Consider the following 10,756-nt stretch of genomic DNA (forward strand, 5'->3'; position numbering starts at 1 on the left):
ATTCATCTGGTGTGCTGTCCATGTCAAACCCTAAACTAGATACAGATTTGCATAGTTTGTGGCTTACACAGTTTTAATCACCACTCAGGAGTTTGAGTTTAAAGTTGATCCTGCCATTTACTGAAACTTTTGACCGCAGAGCAGGTGCTTAACTGTGGAAAGAGGCCAAAGAGGCCTCAACTAGAGACCTAGCAATCAAATGACGATCTGAAATAGAGGGCAAGGAATGTCTCCTCTTAAAGGTTAAGACTACATCTGCTTGATGCAGCTGGGAGTTGAAAGATGGGGAAATTCCTAAGGGGATGGAGGTGGGATGCCTCATTACTGGAGATGCTGACTGATCCGTGGTTGATGTTAACAAGCTCTGATGGGAATACTGTCCAGGCTTCCTCAGCTGGAAGCATGGCTGTGGCAGCAACATCTGACGTATGTTGGGCTAGAAACTGAGAGGTGAAGACTGGGACTTGAACTTTGCATTTCTACAGTTCCTATGTGCTGCACTACCAGCTGAGCACAGGTTGGAATGTGTGATTTATTTAAAGCAGGTGGGTATAGTCAGGGTTAAGTCTGGATGGGTGCCTACATCCTAAAATCTACCAGTTCATTTGGCACTAATGTTTTTGCTTTGTATGCATCTTCAGATGATAAGATAAAGATTCTCTTGATAGAAAATAGGGACAGAAGGGATGTCTTGGGCAGCCTAGTCCAGTGCCCTGCTTTCTTGGGCAAATGTCACACAATCCATTTCATAAACTCATCCCTCATAAGCTCCAGCCTAAAACTAGGCAATCTTTTGTCCCCACTATTCCATTGGGAGGATCTTCCATAACCTCATGGCCCTGATGACTTAATCTTTCTTCTGATTTCTAGCCTAAAACTGTTCAGGGCTAGTTTAGACACATTTGTTCTTGAGTGAACACTGTTCTTTAGCTTAAATAGCATTCTTCCTCCATCGTGTTCTCCTCATGATATCGTTATGTAGATCAATCATTTTGATAGGCTGAGCAGCCAAACTCTTTTTGCTTTAAAGGGAGGCTGAGGGCTTAGCACCCCTGAGTCCATAGAGTTGATCTGGTGTAACTGTTCCATCTGTCTGCTCTTATCTCAGAGTAAGTGAAACTAAACTGAAATAATTTACTCTGGAATGAAACAGGTCACCAGTTATTGGGGTGAGCTTTCACTGACAGTTGGATAGAGGGCAGATGAACTGCAGTAATTTCCCCCCTCATTTAAAACAGCATAATTATTTTGTTGTTTCACATTCTTAGTTTTCATGTAAAATAAGTTCTCCTTTCTCCTAATCATCATAGCAGCCCTCTTCCTCTGCACCTGTTCCAGCTTGAATATGTCTTTCTTGAACATGGGTGACTAGAACTGTATGTGTTACTTTAGATGAGGTCTTACTAAGTCACTATTTTTATTGGAAATATTTTGCTTGATCCACTCTAGGATCACGTTTGCTTTTTTCATGATTCCATCACATTGATGGCTGATAATTATTCTATGATTGACTAATACATCCCTGTCTTTCTCCTTGTCTGTTATTTTCAAACTGATGAGTTCCCAGATTACATTAGAAGGTCTTGTTGTTATACCAAGGCCAGTTCCTATTCCATTTATAATATGCCTAATTGGACTTAAATGACCCTATTCCACCCTGCTTGAGTCCCTGAAAAACCACTGATGCATCTACTTTTATATTATCTTGGGCTTAACAATAAGTCACAAGTGTGGCAAGTGGAAGGCAGACCTTTCCCACCTCCCACCCTTTCTGAGGGAACAGCTTCTAGGGACTTGAGCATGGTGGAATAGGATTGTATTTGTGTCTAAGTCCATTTAGGTGCCTAACAGATGGGATCTGTCCCTAAGTGAATGACTTCATACTTTATACTTAGTTTCATCCCATTTCTGTTACTCCAGTCCCTCCCAAGTGATCTTTTCTTTATTAAACATGCCTCCCAACTTTGTATTATCAGCATATTTCATTAACACACTCCTACTTTTGGTGCCAAAGTCATTAATGAAGATATGAAATAAAATTGGTGCAAAGCCATATCCCTGAGGAATTTCACTAGTAACTTCTCTTTAGCTGTGTAGCTCTGTTCTTGACATCACCAGTTGCAGTCTCCCCTTTAGCTACTTCCTTACTGACCTTACAGTTCTGTTAATTCCCACCTTCTCTATCTTAAGCAATAGTTTTCCATATGGCATCCAATAAAGTATTTTACTGAAGTTCATGTATATTAGATCTACTGCATTTCCTGTGACTAGAAATTCAGTTTCCTTACTAAAGAGATCAGATTAGTTTGGAACAATTTACTTTGGTAAACCCATGTTGCATTTCTTCATACCATATTTCATTTTGCTTTCCTCTCTCCGATTAGCCTTTCCTTTCAAGATTTGTTCTAAATCCTTGCATGCTAGTGAGGTCAGACTAACTGGCCTGTAGTTGGTCATGTCACTTTTTCTTATCTTAAATATGGACATTGTGTTTGCTGTTCTCTGGTCATATAGCCCCACTGTGATTTTGATTTTTTAATAAGCAAGTTTGCTACCCAGTTTAGGATCATAGGAGTGTAAGAAAGTAAGGGTGGAAAAAACCCTCACAGGGTCATCTACTTCAGCCCCGTGCTCAAGGCAGGATCATATCTGGCTAAACCATCCTAGTCAAGTGTCTGTCCAATCTGTTCTTGAAAACTTTTGAAGATGGAATTTTTCTAGGTAGCTTGTTCCAATGCTTTACCATTCTTGTAGTCAGAAAGTTCTACCTAGTCTCCAACCTAAATTTCCCCTGCTGAAGCTTGGGGCCATTGCATCTAATCTGTTCCGTATGGCCATTGAGAGAAGTTCGTCTCCATCCTCTCTGTAATTACCCTTCAGGTATATGAAGACTGGTATCAAATACCCCCTCAGTCCTCTCTTCTCCAGACTAAATAACCCCACTTCTTTCAGACTTTCCTCCTAAGTTTTGCTTCCCATGCCCCTAACCACTTTTTCCTCATGCTGTCTTGGTTTCCTTGCTTTACCTGTGGCAGGTTAGGGTGTTAGGTCTGTGTTGTGTCAGGGTTGACAGGAATCTTATACAGAGTTTAGATTATAGGTTGCATAGGACGGTTTGCATAAGGATTATCCTGCCTTAGGCAGGGGGTTGGGCCAGATGACCTTTGGAGGTCCTTTCTAGCCCTACTTCTCTGACTCTCCAATCTGATTGTATCCTTCTTGATGTGTGGGGCTCAAAACTGAACATGGTACTTCAAGTGAGGCCTCACCAGTGCCAAATGGAGGGGAAGAGTCACTTCCTTTGATTTGCAAATGACACTCCTGATTATAATATCAAGTGTCCTGTTGACTTTCTTTTGCAACAACAAAAGCGCACGGTTGACTCATATTCAGCTTATGGTCTACTGTAACCCCCAGGTCCTTTTCTACAGTACTGCAGCCTAGCCAGTCATTTCCCAGTCTGTATTTGCACATGCAATTATTTTCTCCCAAGTGTAGGACTTTATTTCTTTTTGAATGTCATCTAAATGATCACAGACCACATTTCCCAGTCTATCCTGTGGTTTATAACTCTGCTCTCCAGAATGTCTGCAACTCTGCCTAACTTGATGTCATCCTCAAAATTGCTAAGCGTGCATTCAATCCCATTATCCAAACCACTTAATGAAGTTGTTGAATGAAACAAGACATACCCCTGGGGAACTCCAGTTGTCACCTCCTTCCAAACAGACATTGATAACTACTTGTTGAGTATGATAATCCAAGCAGTTATGTATCCACCTTTACAGTACTTTCATCTAGTCCAGTGATTGGCAACCTTTAAGAAGCTGAGAGTCGGAACAATCTGGTTATAGTCCAACATGGGCCAAGTGGATTTGGTGGCATGTCAGCTCCCCATTGGGTTGGAAGCAGTGGAGTCAGGGGGAGGTGGGAGCAGGGAGAAGCAGCAGCAGTGGCCCTGAAACAGCAGCTTGCTGTCTGGCCCTGGTGTGGGTGCAGGAAGAGGTGATGTTTCAGGCTCATGCAGCTTCCAGCTCTGCCTGCCCTGCTGCCACTTCTTCATTCTCCCCTTTCCTTTCACCCCCTTCCCCAGCTGCAGTGCAAATGCAGCTTGTAGCTCAGGGTGTGTTGTGCCTACACTGCAGCTGAGAGGCGGGGGAAAAAGGCAGACCAGAGAAGCAGAGGCAGTGTGGATGCAGTTTGCAGCTTCCAGGCCTTGGTGCAGCCCCCCACTGACTGGAAGCTAAGTCCACACACAGCCAGGGAGCAGGATGATGACTGAAAGAAACAGTGGCAATGCAGGCACAGGCAAAGCCCTTTAGCTCTGTGGGCCAGATGTGGCTTGTGGGCTATATGTTACTGAACCCAACTTAGTCTATATTTCCTTAGGTTGTTAATGAGAATGTCATGGGAAACAGTGTCAAAAGTCTTGCTAAGAAGTCAAGGTATATCACATCCACTGTTATCCAACCTTCCATAGAGTCTCTCATAGAAATAAACCAGGTTGATCAACTTGCTTTTGATCAATCCATGCTGGCTGTTCCTGATCATCAGGGATCCTGGCTTTCTCTGATTAAAAAAAATCCCAACTTTCAGATTTAAAAAAGTAACCCAAAATCCACATTTTTCCATGATTTAAAATGAAACACCACTATATATTTTGCTCTATATTAGTAGTGTTTCATTTTAATCATGGAAAAATGTGGATTTTGGGTTACTTTTTTAAATTTGAAAGTTGGGGATTTAAAAAAAGAGAGAGAACCAGGATCCCTGCTGACCACCTTGTTCTCCTTTAGGTGCTTCACAATGGATTCTGTCACGGGACAGGGTCCTCAAAGACGGCCGTGATCTCCTAAGGCCCCTTGACCGTGCCAGTTTTGGCCCAATGGGCACCCTCAGTTCTTTCCTGCCATGTCTTTTGAGGGAAAATATAAAGATAGGGAGGCTGCCTTTAAGTCCTCTTGGACACGGTTTGATGGACTCTCTGAACCCCATGGGTTCCCAGACCCCTTGTAGGTCCTATTTTACAATGGCTGTTTCAGGGCACCCTAGCCTTATGGGCTAGATGCATGGCTCCAACTGCCCCTCTTCTACGCCCCAAGCCTCGCAGATGATACTGGCATTGTCATGTCTAGACCTTGTTATAATTCACCCCCTTGTCCTCACTGGGCTCTCTGCAGCCCTTGTCTTTGCGCCCCTCGGCTCTGGGCTGTGCCCCACAAAGTATTGCACCCTCCCTGGCACCAGGGTCTGTGCACCCCAGATGCTGTGCCCTCTCTGGTGCTGGGGTCCCCATGCTGCCATAGGCCCCCAGTGAGGCCTTCTCCTTCCCTAAATAGCCTCACCCAAACCACCAATCTTATAAAATGGCAAACAAAACAATCCCCTGGGCTATAACATAACACAAGCTACGTAAGTTGTGCTCAGCCCCTCTACATTACCCAGAGGAGAACTTAGTTAGGCCTCTTCCCGTCACATGCTTCAGGAGGGCTCCTTCTCCCTTTGCCACCAGTAGAGAACTGCCTCCTAGTCCCTGCCCTGGGGTTTATATGGGCCCAGGGCCCTGCCCCTTCCGGCCAGCTGACCAGGTGCAGGCTAATTTCATCATTAGCTGCCATGGCGACCTGCATCTGGGCAACTGGTTCTTTGGGCTCTCCCCAGGCAGTTACTGCTCCTCTAGGAGCAGGCACTTAAGTGCCCTGTGACAGATTCCTTGAGGGCCTGCTCTACGATCTTTCCCAGTATCAAGGTCTGGCTGGCTGATCTGTAAGAGCAGGAAGATGGAGTACTTGAGGAATTAAAGATGGGCCCTTTTCCAGTCAGCTGGGGCCTCCCCCAACCTCCATGGTTTCTTAAAAAAAGATAGCTAATGGCTCTGAAATTCCCTCTGTCAATTCCTTCAGTACCCTACCTATCTGGCCATCTAGCTACTCTAATTAATTCCTAACCTGTTCTTCTAATACTCTACACTGTTTGTCTCCTTTCCCTATCTGTGCTGTCAGGTGTGCTTATCTGGTAGCTGCCCCTATTTGTGAAGACTGAAGTAAAAAAGGCATTCAGTAGTTCAGCCTTCATTGCATCATCTGTAAGTAGATTGCCTTCTGCATTCTTTCAGGGACCGTTGGTTTCTCTGGTCTTCCTCTTACTTTTGTCATATTTGTAGAATCTGTTTTTTATTGCCTTTTATGCCCCCTGTCAACTGCATCTCAAACTGTGCCTTGGCCTTCCAGTTTTCTCCCTGCATGCCTGTGCAATACTTTCATTCTCTTCTCTAATACTATGTCCAAGATTCCACTTTTAGGGGTTCCTTTTTGAGTTTCAACTCATTCATGAGATTGCTGTAGGGCTTGGCTGGCCTCCAGGTCTAGGGACAGATACTCAAAAAGTGGGAGCCTGAATTGATTCAGCCTTCGCAGGTTAGTTTAACTTGCCTAGGTTGAACTCGTTTGTAATAGAAGAGACATGCAGGCACATGCCTGCAGCTGCTCGAGCCAGGCACCAGGGGTGCTAGAGCGTGCCCTCAGTTGCAGGGAAGCTGTGTGGTAGGGCATGGCCAGTCTGGGCTGGATTGGCCAGAGAGGGGTTTAATTTTCCCCTCCCTGTCCCACCGACAGGGAGCTGAGCCGGGTCTGCCAGGCATCCCCGCCCCCCTTGCACTGCTGCAGAGGTGGGCCAGCGTGGCCCCTGAGGCAGAGGGGGAGAGAAGGGGGTTATTCTCCCCTCTACCTCCACTGCCCCTGGGGGTCCACAGCCAGGTCTGCCCACCCCGACTGCCACCAAGAGGCAGAATAAGCCCCCTCTTGTCCCTTCAGCCAGATGCTGGAGTGAGCGGGAATAACCCCTTTCCTTGCCCCCTCCAAGGGGCCCTGCTGTCCGCTGTCTGGCCCACCAGGTGGGGGCTGGCTGGAGAGTGGGCTTCTCTGGCCAGCTCAGATGCCAGGAGGCCCTGAGCCCGGCAGCCACCACTGCCATGCCCCTTGCCCTGTGCAGTACCCAGGGCTGCAGCCTAACAAGCCGTTGTAGGGTGGCCGGGACGGGGGACTGTTCTTCCCTCCCCTCATCTGCAGCTGCCACGGCTGCACCACGCCACTCTGGGCTGTGGGGTGGGAAGCTTCGCCCAGCTCAGATTTAAGCCACCAGGCTGAAGAGGCTCCCTCAGTCCCAAGCAGTGCAGCTGGAGATGATGCTGGGGGCGAGGGGAGAAACACAGCCGTGCTGGACCAAGCCAGTTTTCCCCTTACCTGCCGTGGTATCTCTCCCTCCCATTCCTGCCACTTCAGGAGGTGGCGGCGGGGTGGTACTGGTACTGTTGAGAAGACTGCAAAGCTGTGCTTACTCTGTTGAAATAACAAGGGCTCAGGGTCACATTCAGAACTGGTACAAACAGTTACAATTCCTTCACTTTAAAGAAGTTTCATTTTCTTAAACCAGGTCTGCATTCAGTTTTTAAATACAACAGTGTGATATTCTGTACTGACAATATGGCATCTGTCATCAAATTTACATGAACTAATTAAAAAGCTAAATGAGTGGCATATACTTTGCTTTTCTTAAGTGACCTTTTATTAATTTTTTTTACTACATTGATTGATTTTTTTATTTTGAATTAAATATGTATGTACAAGACACACATATAAAAGAGGGAAGAGAGGATGTTACAGTAGATGATGCTTAGGAAAAAAATAGCATTGTTGACTAATCAATGTCTTGGCATTTCAAACACTCCTATACACTTTGTACTGATTTATTGCAGTGCATGTTCTAACTCTTTCCCATTGGCTGACTTCAACAACTTGTATAATGGAAAAGAGTGATCTTTTTACTAGAGGACTCTGGGAATTTTTTAAATATTACAGCACTCTTTGGATCAATGCATATCCCAGCAATCCCTTGCCTAAGTGACCTAAAATCGGGTGATCAAACCTCTTTTCCCCTCCCCTCCCCTAGAGAGATGTCTGTAATTAGATAAAATGAGGACAGAATATGTGTAAGTATCTGTTATGCTGGGATTCCTGCCCAGAAAGGAAACTAAGGTCCTGAGCTGGTCATAATCTTTTGCACCCTTTATATTATTGACAGGGTTATGGTTTGACAATGTTAGGAGTTCAGAAACAGATTTGCTATTAAAGAGCAGCTGCTGGCTCATGGTAACCTTTCTAAATTGACTATTTTCCAAAACAGTTTGAATTACGCATCCTATATCTTCAGTGCTGCTCTTGCCACATCAGTCATTGCTGAGGACATTTTGTGTGGAAGAGGGGGCCTAATTCTTTAGTAGCTTGTACTGAGTGGAGTTCACTACCAGGCAGATGTTTTTGGATTTTGCATCTACTTTACCCAAGTATGAATGACCAAAGAAGGAGCAATACAGGAGAGAATCAGGCCTTGAATTTTTAATTATTATTTCCCTTTTTTTATTTGGTGCTGGCTACTAGTTGAAAACCTTCCTCCTCTACCTGTGAAATGGCATTCAATTGCTAGGGTGAGAACTCTTATGATGTGACAGCCAGAGGGCAGGCACACTTTGCTACCTTGTCCATTTTATTTAGTTGGAACATGTTTAACTGGGATGCATCTTAGACTACTGATATAACACCAGTGATACTAAGTGCCCCAGAACAGGGTTAGTGGTAATTCTGCTTGAGGTGTTTGCCTTCTGGAGAGCTAGTAGTGCTTAGATCTCCTTTGTGTCTGCTCCATACTATCTTTCTCTGCTTCTCTCCGTAACTACCATAACCATATGTATGGGAAGGCATGGATGCTGATTCTGGCTGGGTGTTTTGGTCCTTCCACTCAGCAACGTGGGCAAGGTTACCATACCAATTGTCCAAGAGTTGTATCTGCTAGTGGCACTGCAAGGCAACAGGTTCCATCTCTATCCTAGGGCAGATAATAGCTTCTCTTATCTTGGCAGCTTCCAACAACACTACTACCATTGAATTGTTGTCTGTTAATTGGGAACTCTAGTTGATGGGGAGAAATGAGCCATCCCCAGTCCTCCTTTGCAGCACTTCCTGATTAACGGGATCGTACTGTGCATAGTACAGTTGGTGTTGATATTGCAAGTTTTCAAGAGGAAGGAAACGTGGTGTCTTAGATCCAAATTCTGGTTCTGTTACTCAAGTTGACTCATTTCACTGAAGTCAGTGGGGAGCTTGTGGAATAAGGTGTTAGTGTAGGGAGTAAGGGAACTGGTATCTGAACTGTAGTAGCTGGTGCTACAGAAACCTGAATGGTGCTTTATCAACCACACAAGTGCAGCATTTTTCTCTTTCCTTTTTCATTCTGTAGGAGCTGGCTCAAACGCCTCCCATCTTACTTTTCAGCATCTGTTGTGTTTTTTATTGTCATGCACCACAGCAGCAATATAAACCTTCATCACACATGGACTAAGCAGTCCTCTTCAGCAAACCCAGTGACCATTAAAGCCACCACAGAAAGGTGGCTTGGAGCCAGATGGAAATCTTCATACTTCATTCCTCCCCCACTTCAGAATCCTGAAGGCAAAAGTAGGAGTCATATTTTTGTAAAGACAGGACAAAGGCCAGCCCTTCTTTTTCCTGCACAGTCCTAAAGAAGGTAACTACTGTATAAAGCATTTCTATTCCTCTCACTGTATATATAAACTGAGGAATCTGAAGGCTGCAAGCCTGTGGCCATGTTTAAGTGTGAATTATTATTTTTGTAATTATGTTCTATCTGGCACTTTTATAGGCTGAGAAGGGGGTTTTCTGCACACATTATGCTGTACAGAGCAGAAGATTTAGGGGACTTCTTTGTTTTCTATTGTTGCATGACAGCAGGAGCTTTGCATGTGGATTGAAATTACCGTAGTTCATGCTGTATAGTGAATATAGAAAAACCTTAATAAAATTGAAGCTGATAACTTAGGGGACATCAATTAAAGGTGGCCAAACTGTGCCAGAGTAGCACAAGGTGGCTTGTTTTACCCTATTTATTTTAGTTGTTTTTTTTTTTTAAAGACTACTGTCATCTTATGTTCTCCTTCACACAGGCCAGCAGGCGTGACTCCAGTCAAATCAATGTGGTTTCATCAGTGTAAATGAGAGAAGAAATCAACTCCAGGTTGTTTCAAAGCAATCCCACAACTAGAGACACTTGCATGAAAACAAGATCTTTTTTCTCTTAAATTGTTCGATGTTCCTTTCTTACTGGAAGACTTCATAGTTTCATACCTTCTAGGGTCAGAAGGGACCTTAGCAGATCACCTAGTCTGACCCCCTGCCATGGCAGGAAAGAGTACTGGGGTCAAACGACCCCATCAAGGTGTTCATCTAACCTCATCTTAAAAACCCCCAGGGTAGGAGCCTGCACCACCTCTCTTGGAAGTTGGTTCCAGACCCTAGCCGCCCTGACAGTGAAATAGCGCCTCCTGATGTCTAACCTAAACCTACCCTCTGCCAGCTTGTGACCGTTATTCCTGGTCACTCCTGGTGGTGCTTGGGGGAACAGTGACTCCCCCAATGCCTGCTGATCCCCCCCCTGACTAGTTTATAACAGGCCACAAGATCCCCCCTCAGCCTTCTCTTTTGGAGGCTGAACAGGTTCAGGTCCCGTAGCCTCTCCTCATAGGGCCTGCCCTGCTGACTCCTAATCATGCAGGTGGCCCTTCTCTGCACCCTCTCGATGCTGTCTACATACCTCCTGAAGTGCGGTGCTCAGAACTGGACACAGTACTCCAGCTGTGGCCGGACCAGTGTCACAGAGGGGGAGGATCACCTCCTTGGACCTGCTT

General features: G+C 45.2%; 1 protein-coding gene across 12 annotated transcripts in view; it reads left to right on the plus strand.

Moving 5' to 3' along the window:
* Positions 1-10,756, plus strand: part of DPF3 (double PHD fingers 3) — a 288,571-nt gene that overhangs the window by 20,315 nt on the left and 257,500 nt on the right. The window contains exon 1 of one of the 12 annotated variants that reach the window (XM_019519129.1): positions 9,264-9,509. The exons of the other annotated variants lie outside the window; for them this stretch is intronic. The gene's annotated coding sequence lies outside the window, so the exon portion shown is untranslated. Of the gene's footprint in view, positions 1-9,263; positions 9,510-10,756 lie in introns of those variants that run through there. 12 annotated transcript variants of the gene reach the window in all.

Source organism: Gavialis gangeticus, unplaced genomic scaffold (assembly GCF_001723915.1).
Source record: "Gavialis gangeticus isolate Ggan-Ray unplaced genomic scaffold, GavGan_comp1, whole genome shotgun sequence".
Taxonomy (NCBI): Eukaryota; Metazoa; Chordata; order Crocodylia; family Gavialidae; genus Gavialis; species Gavialis gangeticus.